The sequence below is a fragment of the Coturnix japonica genome, chromosome 7 (assembly GCF_001577835.2).
Source record: "Coturnix japonica isolate 7356 chromosome 7, Coturnix japonica 2.1, whole genome shotgun sequence".
NCBI lineage: Eukaryota > Metazoa > Chordata > Aves > Galliformes > Phasianidae > Coturnix > Coturnix japonica.
The window spans coordinates 30,810,128-30,822,403 of NC_029522.1; positions in this window are offsets into that span (position 1 = coordinate 30,810,128).

Genomic DNA, 12,276 nt, shown 5'->3' on the forward strand with positions numbered 1-12,276 from the left:
GGGACTCCCAGGGAAGTGGGAGGAAGAGCCCCATCTCTGGAAGGTGTTTAAGAACCATGGGGATGTGGTTCTGAGGGACATGGGCAGTGGGCATGGTGGGGGAGGGCTGGGGTTGGGGATCTTGGAGGTCTTTTCCAACCTTAATGATTCTGAGATTCTATGACTTCAACTACATGTCCATTCCTGTTGTGCACTCCTATGCCTAATCCATTTGAGTTTGAACCCTCAGCATGGGTTCTTTCAGATTTAATGTGTGATAGTAAAGTAAGTTGATAGTTGTCTGTTTTCTAACCGTTGATATCAAAGTAGCATATCTGAAGTTACCTGGATATGAATGGTGAAGACGGATGTATAGGGTGCTGGTGAGTGGAGGAGACAATGCTGAGCATGTTGCTCTGGAATATCCATTTCTCATTAACTGAATGAGACTGGCACCGTGTCTTCGCTTATTTGCAACCGTGATGTATTCCTGGTATCTTCTGGGGACCTGAGAGTGGTAAAGAGGCGTAAGAGAAGGAAACAAAACCAAAGGAAAATGAAAATTCAACAGCAATTTCACACATTGCTCATCTAAACAAATTGCTGAATCAGATAAAGAGAATCCTTAGACCGATGCTAGGATTTCTCCTTCTGAAAGAAATATGACGTGGATGTCTTTTTCTGCCCTGGCCACCTTTCCTCTCTGCCATCCCATTCAGATTCCTCTGGATGATGCTGCAACGTGAGCTCATAGCTTAATGACCCTCTATCAGAGCCAGATGTCTCTGCCCCAGGCAGCTCTATTCCGGCCAGCAGTGCCAATCCCACACGACCACAGAAATCTGTTAATAGTGAGTAACTTGTAAAAGCAAGGGGTACAGACCAGCTTGGAGATGATTTGCAATAGACTAGCATGGTGAAATCCTTGATGAAGACACTTAAGCAATAATCAATTAAAAACATGTATATTTTTAATTCAAGTTAACTATTAATGGTGAAAAGCAGTTACAAAAAACAACTTGGAAATGAAAGGACATAAAGTGACACACAGTTCTGGCAGTGAGTGAGTCTGAAGCATCTCTTTGGATTGATACAGGCTCTAATGTTTGAATGAGTGCACCCCTGTGGAGGAACCAGGCTATCTGCTAATGAATCCAAAGCAACACAATGGCTTACAAATCTTAGGATCACAGCACTGAGGCTGGAAGGCACCACAAGAAACCAAGAGTTTCAAAGCCAGAATTCAGATGTCCATTGCAACATCCTCAAATGAAAGAACCCCAATGGTGTTGGAAGGGAACAGAAGCTCTGCAGGGTTCAGTACGTGTTTCATAGTGGTGAGTAATCGGGCATGGGGAATATTTTGTACCTGAGGAAACAACCTAAAGTTTGCCATCATGTTGTGCTAACGTTAAACATACACTCCAGATCCAGCCTATGTGTAAGTCTGTGCACCTCACAGTGTCGATAAAGTACATCTGGCTCCCAAGTGAGCTGCAAAGGAAAGTTTTCATCTGCAAATCCTAGCAGACCCTCTCACCAACAAAAAGAGATTCCACAGCTGTACGTGGGCACTTCGAGGCATTCATCTGACAGTGTTTTCTTAAGCTTTCTTCCAAGTTTTCCACATTTAAATATATCCCAGACAAATCTTATATAAATCTGGGTGCTGGGGGGGCAGGGAGGGAGATCCTTCCTTAACTCTTTCCGTGCATACGTATGTGAAAAAATACTGCTTGAAAGTTATTCTATGGTTTCTGCTGGTGTATGAAGTGAAGATCTAACTTGGTAGTTCCCAAGCTGTGGTCTGAAACCCAGTGTGGTACAAAGCTGACTGCAGTGAAACAGAGACAAAACAATCCTGTGGTGTAATGGAGGAGCTGCTGGGGATGGAGGAATTTAAAAAGCAAATGACCAGTAAAGTTATGTGGCTCACAGCTCTCTTTTGCATTCATTTAAATACTAAGCACGTAAACTTCTTCATTTTCCTCCTGTTTTACAAAAACAGTGAAAATATTTGGAGCTTTCATTCTCTGAGCTCTCTAAGATTTATTAGTGGTATAGAATATATTGTAGTTACATTGTTTAGAGGTTTGAGAATGCCATCGTGAATGCTATATTTAAATGGAAAGGCGTGCAATAAGAGCCCATTAACTGGGAGGTCTTCTGTTAGAAACCAGAATCTCCGTGAGAAAAACATTACTTGGTGGAATGTGCAGGAAAAAGGAGTAGAGGGATAAAGACAGTGAAAAATTAAAGTTAACTTCTCCCTACAGGAAAAAACCAGAGGAGCTGGTGTGAAAGGGGGGAAGGATGACAGCGCTGACTGAATTCATATGGTGGGAAACCTGAGTGTGGAAGAAGAGCTATTTAACCTACAGAAAGGAAAAGGTCAGCTCAACAACAGCACCATCCCTTACTATAGCTTAAACACAGGCTGAAGGGCTAAACTCAGATTTGAACCGTATGAGCACACAACTTGTAGAACAATCAAACTGCTTATGCTGAACAAACACCTAATTTATCCTGAGATGAAGCTTGATCCCTTGCAACTTACGCCCTTTGAAGGAAGCCCACTTCCACTTCTATCTTGCTTGTATTTCACAGTACATATTTTTAAATCTTTCTTAAAACTTGTTTTATCTTAATGAGCTGAGCCGTGCAGGTACAAGCGGAAGGATTAGCCCACCCTCAAGGAGCTCCATGGAGACCCTAAGAGCCATTGGATCCCAAGTATCTGCCACACAGCGCAGACAATCACAACTATTCCTGACAGATACAAGTGTAGTCTCCAGTGGTGGCAATTCCACAGCCCCCAGCTGCATACCCCTCCATACATATTCCTTAACAAAACATCATCCCCTAACAAGAGTCTTTCCTGCTGCAGTTGTAGCCTATTACTTCTTTTTGCTCCAGCAGACAAAAGGAACAGATCCTGTACTGCCTCTGCACAGCAGGAAAGTTATGTTATGTCTGTTACCACATCTCACTTCCTTACAAATAAACAGGCTGCTCTTTTCATCTTTCCTGGAGCCACACTTCATAGACACTCAGCCATTCCTGCTTCTCTCTCCCGCGCCCTTTCCAGGTGGTTTGCATCCTCCGTGAGGTGTCACGCCAGAACTGAACAGAGTTCTCCTACAAAAGACTCCATGCAATCGCACAGTGATAGTCCAGACGACGTTTTGGTTTGTGCGGAATGCCAGTTCAACATTTGCTGTCAGAGAAATGTCATTTACAAGTAACCAGGTTTCAAATAATAAGTCAAATTTTAAATGGTATACTTAATTTAAGGTGCCTATTGCAATAAACTGCTTTATGTATGACAACAAATCCAAAACAAGAACCCAATGGGATCTGGGGGATCTACCTCAATATACTCAGCTACTTTTCCAGCCTTTCTTCTCCTGAATGCTTTCTGCTTTAGCAGAAGCTGCCAAGTGTTACAGAAATGGAGGGTTGTGGAACAACAATGATGAAAGCCTTACATTTTTGTTTTGAATTACTGAGGAACTCACTTTCCAATGAATTTACAGAACATGTTTTCCAAGTTCTCACACATTTACTGAGCTAGCAGAAAAGACAAAAGGAAATTCAAACCCAATTTCATAACTTTTCCTGTCTTCTACAAGCTTCAGATGATGCCATTTTAGGAGAATTTTATAATAAGACAACTTATTTGGCCAGTGATTTTATTCTTTACTGTCACGGTGTAAATGTTTGAGAGAGTATTGTGTCTTATTACTAAATACTTTAGGAATTGCTCTCCTTTGTTTCTTAGTCAAACATCAGTGCCCATTCAATCACAACCTCCCAGGAAGTGAGAATCAACCCTAGTGCATAATGATGCCATAGCTTCAAACAGTAAAACAATATAAAGCAAACAAAACCTTCATGTGAAAGCAGAACAAACAAAAAACATTTGGAGTTATTAAGAGCAGATGTTAAGAAAGTATAACAGATTCACTTATAAAAAACTCCAAGTTGAAATATTTGTTAGCTGAAGTCCTACAATGACAGTAATTCTAAATACAAAAGTTGGACCTATAAAAACCAAAAATACACAGACACAACATTTACGAGTGCCTCGTGGATATTCTTTCATGTTTACAGTTTAGAACTACAGAAATACGTGAAAAAATTCACAACATGTTCCAAAACCTTGCATGTAAATACAGTTTTTAGAACACGACACTGAAGAATGGGTGCCATGGTAGGGATACTCCAAAAAAAATCAGACTCCAAAGATTGGCAACAAGCTCCTAGAAGGAAAAAAATAACTTGCAACTCCAGTCATTGCAAAGCAAACTGCACCAATGCACTGGATGCATGTCTGTGAGCACGTGAGCACACAGGTTTCACCCCATCAATTAACCATTCTTGCTGGGCTGACAGCAGGCAGAGCTCAGTCACCAAGAGGAATGTAAAGATGCACAAACATGTACACAAAGATTCTATTTAAAAGCTTATGTGCTCCTTTTTGGTAAACCTGTCCATAAGAATGTTAGTGTCTGTCAAACTTACACGAATCTCCTTGTATTCACAAAGCAATTCAGTTTAGAAAGGTTATATATTATGTATTTTTACACTGATGAAAACAACATCAGTGTCAAATCTGTGGTGCCTTTTCTACCACATGGAGATAATTACTGCAAGAAAGACCGTGAGTCCAAACAGTTTGAGGAAATAAACATTCCTGTAAGCTTACATGCTTTAAAATGAGGGCTTCTAAGAAACCCTTTCATGTGTGCCATGTAGACATTCTGACTTATGGGGCAGTTAATAAGTTACAGTGAATAACCACTTCCACAGAAAGCAAAAAGTGCTTTCCCTTTCTTACAGTATGTGTATCCACATGAATTGCCTGACTATTCACTGTTGTAGCACTGGGAGATGAATGATCTCCACCCCAGTGCACAGAGGAAGGCAGGCAATCTTCAGAAGCAAAACACTCCCTTGAGTGGAGGCAGGTTTGTTCATGGAAGTCCTGCCAGGTACCTAAATAGTTTGAAAAATTGACCTTGTAAGTGGTCATCAAAACCACTCCTGCTCCATGCTCTTAAAGCTTTGTTTCTGACCAATATTCACAGCAGGCAGATTAAAGAAGGGAATGATCAGACCATGCTAACATTCAAAAAGCCAGCAGCCTGTTTTGCAATATAAAAGATGATGTCTGATCTATATGCATTTTCTTTCCAGCAACATCCTGACTTCGATTGGGATTTACTTCCCAGCAGCTGACATGGGGCAGTGTTTTGGATTCAGGAGAAAAACTATGTTGATAACACACCCACGGTTCAGTTGTCTCAGGGCAGTGCTTGTGCTCAGTCAAGGACTCCTCAGCCTCTATTCGCTCACTGTCCTGATTCCTCCCTCAAACACTTTTCTTTCCAGACATCTCACCTCATCTTGCGTGCTATGTCAGATTTATAAGTGAACACAGGCATCTTCCAGCAGAACATCCTTTGCTAAGGACTGCATCTAACCTAGATACTGGCATGGTACAGCAGAATCCTTCCTTGGCCTCAGTCTCCTTGTAGCTCAAGGGCAGTGCCTCCAAACCCATAAAAGCTGCCCATAAACATAAATCTGCTTTGCAGTACTGTGAGAAATTCCTTCCTGAAACTCATAGAGATGAGCACGGTGATAACAAACCCGGTGCATTAGTCTCAGTAGTCATTGCTTAAGACGTCCCTTTTGCCAATAATACTCATTTCCTACCACACTGCATATTCATTCTCTCCTCCTCCCTCCTGTTGATTCAGCTTTGGAGGAAATCAAATTCATGTCTTTTCCCAATTCTGTGGTCACTCCATGGCTTTATCAGCTGTTTTCTGTTTCCTTTTCTTCCATTCCATATCATGCACTAGATCTCTGTCACGCATTTTCTAGTCTTCTAAAAAGTGTTAGGCAATGGATTTGCTTACATGGGGCCACAATTCACACTCTGTGAGTTGGAGACAAACAAGCCACTGTCTCTCATGTATGCAGCTCTCTGGAGGTCTTCCAGCAATGCACAGATGTAGCACTTGGGAACATGGTATAGTGAGCATAGTGGTGATGGATTGATGGTTAGACTTGATCTTGGAGGTCTCTTCCAACCTTAAGGATTCTATGACTCTGTGAATTCCATGATTACAGCATTCCACAACTAATATTCTTGGTAGGGTGTCATAATCCTGGAAATGCCCAGTTGCACAAGCGGCGTTATAATACATAGACATGGTGATATAATGGTGAGGGTTGGTTCCCCTGTGTCTGAGGTTACAGTGTTTGTAGGCTTTTCTCCAGGTAGTTACTGACAACCACCACCACCACCTCCAGCCAAGGACTGGCTACTAGCAGTCTAGTCTTACCAAAGTGGCAATCCCCAGCTTTTGCAGTCTGATATGCAATACTACTGACTAAGTTCTTTGCTGTGGATAACATCATACTTTCCTCTTCCAATCACCCAGTGGTTCCACTCTTGCTTTATTTATTTCCCTTGGCTGTGAACCACTGTCTCCTTCCCAGCTGATTTGGATGTATGTGTTATGGAGTGATATTAGTCTTTGATTTTTAAGAAGGTACAAATTCTTTTCTCTCTTCCTCGTTACTATAGAAAATGAGCCCTCTTGTCCCATACCAGCATTTTTTCACTAAGTCATTTTTACATTATTGTAATCTTAAATTTGCCCTACTCGTGTTCATGAAAGTGCCCTTTTGCTTTGTTCACAGACTTGGCAGAATGTGATTTACCAGATTTTGTTTATATAGTATTTATTTTTCCTTGTTTTTCAAGCTCTGACTTTGCTTCTCTTCCTCTGCCAGCTTTCAGCCTTGGCCCTTCTTTCACGCCATCTGAATACCTCCTTATAAATAACAATCCAAGTAGGCAAAGCAATCCTTTTCAAGAGGGATTAACTCAATTGTATGAATACATCGATGAGCTGCTTTTTTGTTCTACCAAAATCACACATGTGTCAAAACTGGATAAACGTAAACCACTTAATTGCTGTTAAATGTTTTTGGTCAGAGGCACCAGTGGTCTTAGAGCTGCTGCTTTCTGTTTATTTAGAATGCAGTTGATTGATATTCATTTGTTTGTTATCTTGCTAAGAAAGAACTGACAAGGCAGCAAGTACAAAAATGGGAATATAAATGGAAAACACCTTGCCATCTGAAGATGACAGGGAAGAAAGGGAGTTCTTGTTGATCTCAGGAACAAGTAGTGTGCAAGGCTCCTTCCCTCAGTGAAAGGGGTCCTATTTGTTACCCGAGCTTTCTCCTTCTTTTATCATTTCCAGATACGTGCTGCCCTCCATGTGGCAAACATTCAGCTTTCAATCGTCAGTTGTTTGCAGAACAGCTTCAGAAATCTTATAGGAAAGCCAGCTTGACTTGAGCAGAATATGTGAAGAGCTGCCCATTGTAAGCAGGACAAGAAGGGCTGGCTGTCATTCCAGAAAATGCCTGCAATGTCCTCTCTGAATATTCACAGCTGCAATGAATAAAAAATCAATATCTCAAATACAGAACCGCAATGAATCTGTAGTGCTGAATGAATCATCTTTCCAAAAAGCCAGAATGACACATATCTTACCCAAACTTCCCTGAATTTTGAGTGTCCCATACTTTGATGCGAGTCTGTTACTGCCTGCACTTGTGCTGCTTAGCTAATTACTGAGAAGCCTTTGTGCAGAGATCCAACCAAAGCAGTAAAGCACATAAACATCCCATCTGCTGGACAAGCCAAAGAAGAAAAGTTAGAAAAAAAATACTTTTTTTCTGTTTCTTCAAAATAAAGTGTTTTGTTTTGTTTTTAAATCAAAACAGACTAATTCAGGGTCAATATTATAATTGTGTTTGAAGTATTTTGTTTCATTTCAGGTTTTCAATGCCTTCATTACAAAATATGATTATGTTCCGAAACATCTGAAATGAAAAGTAAAACACACTCAGTTTGAAGGCATTGAATATTTTGACTCCGATGTATTTCCTTACTCTGCACAACTGTCTTTTGCCTACGTTTGTTAACAGTTTTCTCCTCCCTAAAATGGCCATCAAGTTCTCCGGGGGCAAATAATCAAAACAGACATTCATACATGCACACGCTGTACTCCAAGGCTGCCTTCAGCTGCAAATAACATCACACTGGACGTTGTCAGTGTTGACTTAGCATATAACGATGATGATGTGTCAGATCTGAGAAAGGGTATCAGGGAACACGTTCCGCTCATTCAAAAGCTGGGCCCAGCAAAACACCTTCAGCCAGAATCAGCAGTAGATGAACAGTGCTAAGAAAATCCCTCCAAAGATGAGACAGAGCCCTCAGACTTAGCAGCACTGTATGGAAGTGAGCTGGTTTAGCAGCTGTTGTGTCTTTACCTTCAGAAGATCTCTTTATGTGCACGAGCATGGGAAAAAATGGCCGTACGAGTTCATTCAGAACAACCAAACCTATGGTAATTAAAAAAAAAAATAAAAAAATAGAAACAGAAAGAACAAAATACCCCTGAAATCTTTTCTATATTCCCTGGGGGACCTGTCTGCAGAAACGTCTTTGTGGAGAAGGTAAGTGGGATTTCCACAGGAGAAAAGGAGACACATGTATAAATAGGAAACAGCTGTCAGTCAGTGCTTGGCTTCACACCACTCCTTCCAACAAAAAGGAGAGATGAAAATGAATTACATGCAAATATCTGCAGCAGTCTATTCAGTATTCTGCAGCTTGGGCTCTGCCAAAAGGCTTCAGGATGGAGCAGAAGTTGGAAAGAGAAGCTGCATTCTCTGAAAATGTTAGCTTTCCATTTTCACTCCATTTTCCTAGTCAGGTTAGGTTTATTAAAGCTCACAGAAACTAAAGTTTAAATACTGATCCATGATTTAATAAATCCTAGGGCTTGTCTACACTAGGGATTGACACGAACTGACCAAACCAGCAGCGTCAGTAAACTAACCCAATGCAGTCAGTTCCCATTAACAGTTTTTCAGGCAGTGACCTTCGTTCAGCATTTTGAGCTCTGAGCTTTCCCAGTAATATCACCACAGAACGGCTTCTGTTAGACCTTGCAGAGCACAGAGCTCCAGCTGGAATTACCTTACTTCCCTGAGATACCCACTAAATAAGAAGTCACCACACTTTAACTTACAAATATCTACTTCTTAACTTAGTCCAGCTGTACCACGGCTTTCTATTTAAGTTGGAATCTCACATGCTTTACGCTCACTGTTTCTTTCATGACACATGGTAAGTATTACTCTTTGGAAATGAAAGATGGGAGAAATCTCACAATCTCTTTCAAAAATGCACTTCCAGAGACTAAGGTACTTAGGTAAGCATTCCCCCACAGATTTCCTAGACAGAGCATTCAGTGGAGGCATGAAGAAATCCTGCTGACTACAGAATCTGGCAAGAAACAGAAAACATTCTTGTTCCATATGGGCAATTTCAAATATCTGTCATTCTCACCCCAGAAAAGCCATGCCCTTGGGCACAGCCTTTGCTACAGCCACAGCTCAGTCCATACCTGCTCACACCTGGGACCATGGTTTTTATTTCTAAGGAATATTATTGGCTCATTTCTAGCCATCTATCACAGAGGAGAGAAATGAGACTAAGACTGATGACAAGGACTTCTCCTTGTCCTCCTCCTTCTACTGTTCCTTCTCTCTCATCTACAACCTCTCAGTACAAAATGGCCTGCATGCTGGAATTTATTCTGCTTATATAAACCAGTAATCCCCACTGAAGCACTAACAACATTATCTGAAAGGAGCATTTCATTAACATGCAGTGATTTACAGCCTGAGAACCGGCATGTGATTCAAGCGTAGCAACGTGCATCTTAGATGATTTCTTCTTCATTGTTTGCCTTCAAGCAGTCATGCTGGGACTATTTACTAAACCACTGTATTGCCTCATAGTACTGTGCTCTGGGACACACATCTTAGAGAAGCTGAACCATTCCCAAGTCTGTTTGGACACATACCAGAATCCTTCCTGTAAAGGATGTAGATTGGTATGAAGTATTTATTTCCCAGCTCAGTGTTGGATACTGACTTATAGTTCTGTAAGAGGAAGATATTTGACAGCTGAAGTTGCTGGATATTCATTTTCAGGTATATATACCTCTCTTGCCTTGCTAGTTAAAAAGACTGAAAAAAGCAACACTATTTGTAATGCCCAAAACGTGGGCCTCTTGAAACAAAATGTGGAGCCTCCTCTATGGCCCCAAGGCTCTGTGTACTATATCAGGGGATGATGCTGTATTTAGATGAGTTCTTTAAGCCATGTTGCACTGGCAGAACCACTGAAATAAGCCCCACTGAGCCTACTGACCTTGCTCCATGCCACCCCCTCCTGGGACGTCACACTGCTTTTTGGATGTAAGATAAACTGGATGAAAGTCAGCTAAAACCCAGCTTCTGTCAGGGTTTTTAAGGTGGTTCATTCCCCACTCTAAGTAGTCACTTGGTCACATAAACACTCAGGACAGGGGAAAATGAATGGCAAGAGTATATGGGGCAGCTTCCTCTGAGACACAGCCATCCATGGGTCCTTGTTGTCTCTTTGACACCAACATTGGAGAACTGTAGGCTATGAGACCTCAGCAGTGACATTAGAACTGTCAGCACACTGCATAAAAGATCACCTACAGCTACCAACAATACACTATGTATAAGATTTAGATCTGCTCCTCTCCAGGCCCTGGCACTAAGGACAGATAGGAGGCATCTCTGTTTGACCAGGGTTTGTAGGTTGTTTGTAGGTTGTCATCTTCCCCTTAAGGCAGCCTGACAGCTGGAAGAACTGCAAGGCATTGCAACACATCCATTCATGCAGAGGGGTCAAACACAATGCTCTCTGCTGTTGACAGTATCTGACCACAAGACACTGGCTGTTCTGGGGCATGGGGTCTCTGTTTTCTATTTTTGAATGTGTGAAATTAACACATTAACAGGAATCATACCTCTGAACTCCACTTAGTGGAATTTGAGCTCAGCTGGAGCACTGTGTGCAGTTCTGGGCACTGCAATATCAAAAGGATGTGAAGCTATTAGAGAGCATCCAAAGGAGGGCTGCAAAGATGGACAAGATTTGAGGGCAGAGGATGTGAGGAGTGCTTGAGGTCCCTTGGTTTGCTTGTCCCAGAGAAAAGAAGCTGAGGGGAGCGCTAAGCCTTTGCTAGCTGGTTTTGAAAGGAAGCACCAAACACACTGGATAGCTGTGGAATAAGGTTCCATCAAAATACCCAAGATCCATCAAAGCACCATTGGAACACCTCAGTGGTTGAATCTGGCTCCTTAATATTAAGCTAAAGAATCCAAGAACTGCCTGCACTGAGATGCTACTAGACCTATCTAGAGAACAAGGTTGTTTTGTAGCCAGGTTCAAGGGTCAGGCACTGAGCAAGGTTTTCATGATCACAGCTATGAACTAAGCACTTAATTCTATTCACTTCCTTCTTCAGATCTATTCTGACTTGAAAAGAACCCAAATCCTCTCCCTCTGCAGATAAGGCCATCAGATTCTTACCATACTGAGGCATGGTCAACTTGTTTAGGTACGAATAAAAAATAAGACTTATGGCTGTAAACGCTCTTCCAGCTTAATCAGGGTATTTCCTGCTATAGCTGAGTTCCAATACTGTGCTGCTGGAAGGATCTAGGTTCTCTTTTGAAGTTTCCAGTTCACATTTCTAGGTTTATCAAGAGCCTTTTCAGATTCCTAAAGAACAAGTCTGGTATCAATGCAGTCTGCTCACAGAAATCCCAAGAGTTTTAAAGCTTCTCATACTCTATACTACGTTGTACTCCTTGATATTCCCCTTTAGCTAGATTCTTCAGAGTTATGAAATCAACGCTTTTCCCATTACATTGATTCATATGTGGTTAACACTGAATTCATAGAAAATCAGCTAACAAACAAACTCGAAGTCAACTCCAGAGTTAAGGCACTTGCTCCAGTCCAGTATCTCCTTCCCAAAACAAGCACAAACACATTGTTCAGTGCAAATCCCAAAGCAGGCCATGTAAACAGATTGGCTTTGCTGCATTCCCTGGAGTTTAAGAGAAAGGAGGCTTTTTCAGATCCATGGTGACTTCCCATCATGATTATGGTTACTGGAGAACAGCCTGCCACCCTGACATTTAATTCTGAAATCTGATGTACTTAGGTCATAACATAATCACCTCCTCCTCCTCCCTGGCTACTCCAGCTAAACCTCTCCCTTTTACTCATCTCATTAGTAACCAACATTGTGTTTACAAAGCAATAGTAAACAGTTATCCATTGTCAAGGCAGAAAAATAATTA